The sequence below is a fragment of the Pinus tabuliformis genome, chromosome 2_2, assembly GCF_031772625.1.
Source record: "Pinus tabuliformis cultivar Carrire ecotype Pingquan chromosome 2_2, CPIR1, whole genome shotgun sequence".
Classification (NCBI taxonomy): Eukaryota; Viridiplantae; Streptophyta; class Pinopsida; order Pinales; family Pinaceae; genus Pinus; species Pinus tabuliformis.
Genome location: NC_142300.1, coordinates 414,417,034 through 414,422,042, shown reverse-complemented (window position 1 = coordinate 414,422,042; position 5,009 = coordinate 414,417,034).

The window sequence follows — 5,009 nt, the reverse complement described above, 5'->3', positions numbered from 1 at the left end:
AACCTAAGGAAGTCGGGACGAAAGTGTGGACAACCGACGCAGTCTAGTCCAGCAGAACTGTCAGCGGCCAAAGCAGAAAAGGAATGACAGAAAATGTCAGGAGGGGAGAGATCCCCTCCTACCGAGAAGTGGCGGCAGGAGACAGACAAAGCAACCAGGAGTCAGAGGAACGGAAGAGCACGGGGCCGGTGCTAGGAGCGGCCTGGCAATCAGGCCGCAGAGGAAAGTGCCTGCCATGTACAACAGAGAAACCCAGATATGTGATCCCAGCGAACAAGCTGGAAAAGTACCGAAGTTACATGAGGGACCATGCCCTTATCTGCAAGTTTGTCAGAGTCTGGCCGTCGGAAAGGGACCTCACCAAGTGGATACAGCAGAAATGGCAGCCTCAAGGCCACATCGAGCTCAAGCTGGGAGAGAAAGGCTTCTTTACGGTAATCTTCTTTAACCTGAAAGATAGAGAACAGGTTTTTGATAATGGCCCATATTTTTATAATAATGCCGGTCTGTTCTTGCATTTTTGGGAAGACTGCTATAACCCAGACAAAGAAACCTTTCTGGCTGCTCCTGTCTGGGTCCGTCTTTTGAGGCTCCCCACAGACTTCTGGGACCTGGATATCCTGGAAGGAATAGGCAACTCAATAGGAAGCTTCGTGAAAATAGCAGATACTACAAAGAAAGGTAGATACACCTCGTATGCCAGGATTTTTGTCTACATGAACCTAGCAAACCCCATCCCCGACACTATAGATCTTGAATACCATGAAGAGATCTGGCAGCAAAGCATAGACTATGAACATATTCCGTTTAGGTGTCGTAGATGCCATACCCATGGCCATCTAGCAAAGGAATGCCCAAGAACCCGGGAGGAAGAAGAAATCAGAGGGCCCCAAAGAAACAAGAGAGAGTCGGATCAGGAGGAATTCCAAGAGGTGAGAAACAAAAAGAAAGCCAACAAGGAACCCCCCCAAAGAGGTAGGAAAGGCAAACAACCTGACACGGCGAAACCAAACAGTTTCGCTATACTGCAGGTAGAAGAGGATGAGGAAGTTCAGCACATGGAACATCAGGAGGATAAAGGCTCAAACTGCAGTGAAACTGGTGAAAGGATCCTAGCTAAAAGAAAGGCCCCGAGTGAGACCCAAGAACAAGAGAAGGAAATAGAGGAACAAACGGATCAGATGGAGACAGACCAGGAGTCCAGTAGGGAGGACCTAAGCCAGGAAGAGGAAGTGTTGGAAAATCTGCTGCATGAATGGAAGAACCTGGATGAGAGGTTTATCCCCGAAGATCAAAAGAAGTTGTATACTGAAACCTTCCAACAATACAAAACCAAATTAGAAAAAGGCAAAGCCCCAACAGCAGAAAACCAAGAGACTTAAAAAGAAACCATATTAGATCAGACTGGTCAAAATAAAGGGGGGGGGGAAAGAGGAAGAAGAAACATCAAGGACAACATACAACTCATGGGAGAAACCCTAGTCAACACTGGAAAAGTAGTCCCGCTATCAGCGGTGTTCCAAACCCTCTCTCAAGTTAATCAATGATTTTGACCTCATGGAATATCAGAGGCTTAAATAGTAAAGGAAAACAGAGACATCTGGCAGCACGACTCAAACAAGACAAACCTCAGATCATGCTTCTCCAAGAAACCAAAATCCCAGGACAGAAAATGGAGGAAATCCTAAATAAAATAAAACCAAGATACGAACATGTCACTATAGACCCCAAAGGCAGTGCAGGAGGAATAGCTATCCTCTGGAACCCAGCTGAAGTCCTCGCTGACTGGTGGATAGGAATGCCAAGAATCCTCACTCGGTGATTCAGACTAATAGGACAAAGTGAATGGGTTGCAATCTCAGCTGTCTATGGGCCCCACACCCGAGCAGACAGAGACCTGTTCCTCACTCAGCTGACTAAGCTCCGAAGTTTACACCAAGAATAGAGATGGATCCTGGCTGGAGACTTCAACTTAATTGCTTCTCGAGAAGAGAAAAAAGGTGGAATAAGAAGGGAAGACACAGAAATGGAAAGATTCAGAGAAGTGCAGACAGAATTAAGAGTAGTGGATATCCCAACCATCAACGGAAAATTCACATGGAACAATAGAAGAGGCGGTTCCAAACAGATTGCTTCAAGACTGGACAGATTCCTCATCTCAGAACACATAATTGAGTTGGATATCTTCTATGAAGCCTCTATCCTACCCTCAGTAGGGTCGGATCACTGGCCAATAAAGTTGTAAATAGCCTTAAATAATCATAGCAAAAGGAGACCCTTCTGGTTCGAGTCCTTTTGGCTCCGAGCCCCTAACTTCCTAGACAAAGTAAGAGGCTGGTGGCAGGACAGCAAAAGTGGAAAGGAGGGCCTCAGCAAAATGCGCTCATTTTAGCAAAGGCTCAAAGAAATTAAAAGAAAAATTAAAAAGTCGAACAAGGAAGAATTTGGCAATATCCAACAAGAGCAGGGCAAACTCCAATCCAGAATGGAAAGAATCCAGCAACAAATCATCCTGGAAGGCCGAAGTCAGGCTCTGGCAAAGGAGGAAGGTGGAGTAATCACCCAATTAGAGGAAAGGAGAAAACAGGAGGAAATCTTGTGGAAACAAAAATCCCAAATCCAATGGCTCAAAGAAGGCGACAAAAACTCCAAATTCTTCCATAAAGCCATGATAAATCATCGCCAACACAACAGAATTTTCTCCTTGAAAGACAAGGAAGGAAACAGAGTGACTCAGCAAGATGAAATTGAACATCTTTTGGTGGAGCATTTCAAAGGTATTCTCTCTGAACCTAATATCAGCAGAGTCGAGGACATAGACAAAATCAGCCACCATATTCCCAAGAAAGTCTCTAGAGATCAAAACCTGGCCCTTCTTCAGATAATCTCCAAGGATGAACTGGAGGAAGCAATAAACAAAATGGCTAAAAATAAGGCCCCAGGACCTTATGGCTTCACCATAGAATTTTATCAGGCCACTTGGAGCTTCATGGGAAATGATCTACTTGATCTAGTGGAGGAATCCAGATGCTCCAAACGCATGCACCAAGGTTTGAACGCCACCTTCCTGGCGTTAATTCCAAAGTTTGGCTGCTCAGATGAACCGCAGGGTTTCAGGCCCATCTCCCTATGTAATGTGGTTTACAAAATCCTTGCAACTATCATAGTCAACAGGCTTAAGCCTATCCTGCCAGATCTCATTGCCCCAGAGCAAACTGGCTTTGTCCAAGAAAGGCAGATCACCGATGGCATCATAGTTGCCCAGGAAGTGATCCATTCCCTAAAAAGCTCTCGAGCCCCAGGCATGCTTATCAAACTGGATCTGGCCAAGGCGTTTGACAGGCTTAGCTGGATCTATCTAGAAGGTATCCTAAAAGCCTATGGATTTGATCAACGATGGATAAAATGGATCATGTCTATGGTTAGCTCCCCCGTCCTATCAATTCTCCTAAACGGCTCCCCCTCTGAAGCTTTCACTCCATCCCGTGGGCTAAGGCAGGGCGACCCCCTGTCTCCTTTCCTCTTCATCCTGGCTGTAGACGGCCTAGGCAGATTGGTTAAGGCTCAGGTTTCCAAGGAACAGATAAAAGGCCTCCGCATCTGCGGAGAAGATATTCCGGTCTCCCACCAGCAATTTGTGGATGACGTAATGCTTTACAGTCAGGCCACCCTAAAGGAGGCCCAAAGAATTATCAAATCCCTATCTCAATTTAGCAGAGCCTCCGGGATGGAAATTAATAAAGATAAATCGGAAGTGTTCTTCTTTAACACCTCCTTGGCAGTCCAAAGGTTCCTGGCTCATACTCTAGGCTTCAACAGAGGATCCTTCCCTTCCAAATACCTGGGTATCATGCTACATGAGCACCAATTCCGGGCGGCCAACTGAAATCTGCTAATCAAGAAAATCCGAAATAAAATGGAGAACTGAACCCACCGCTCACTCAATGCCCCAAGTTGGGTAACCTTATTGAAATCTGTTCTGCAGGCCATCCCAAATTACTAGCTCCCATGCCAAGCAATTCCTAAGGCTGCGAGCCAAAAGCTGGTCTCCCTGTTGAAAAATTTCCTTTGGCAAGGGACTAGCAAAGCTAGAAAGTGGGCCCTTATCTCATGGGAGTGGCTCTGCTGGCACCCTAAATATGGTGGTCTTGGACTTCGCCACCCCTTCGTCCTCAATCAAGTAATGGGCGCGAAGCTCTGGTGGCGGTGGCTTCAGGGGGGCCCTGACCTGTGGAAGATACTTTGGGAAAGAAAATACGACGAGACAGGGGAAATTGAAGACAAACTGAGAAGCACGACAGAGACCAGAGGTTCTGCAATATGGAACCTGGCTAGAGGCAACAAGGATTTGATAAGGGAGCACAGTTTCTGGGAAATCCGGGAAGGAGACAAAGTCAGATTCTGGGAGGAATCCTGGTAGCAAAGAGACCGCATCATTCAAAAAGACAACCTCCATGCCATCCTTACCTTTTCATCCCAGGTAGGGGCTTCAACTGTCGGCAACTTCTGGAAGCCTGACGAGGCAGGATACTAGCGAAATTGGAAATTTAAAGAAGACTAGGCAGGAGCACCAGAAACCGAAAGATGGCAGGAATACTATACAGAGATGGCTTCTCCGAAAATAGCAAAGAAAACAGGGTCTGACATTCTCAGGTGGGGCAAACGCATACAAGGAAATTTCACTACAGCAAAAGCCTACCACCTTCATAGCAACATCAACCATCATTTGGAAAACAATCAATGGAAAAATCTCTCGGAAATTAAGCATTGGCCTAAAATTTCTTTCTTCATTTGGACCGTTCTACACGGTAGAGTGCTCACCTGGGACCAAATTCTACGGAAAGGAAGCTAAGGCCCGTCCCGTTGTGCCCTTTGCCTTTCCCAAGAGGAAACCATGGAGCATTTGATGAACCGCTGCTCCGCCAGCTCCTCCCTATGGAACAACCACTGTAATTTGTTTGAGCGGCAGCACCATAACCAGCAAAATATCGTAAGCACAATCATCAATT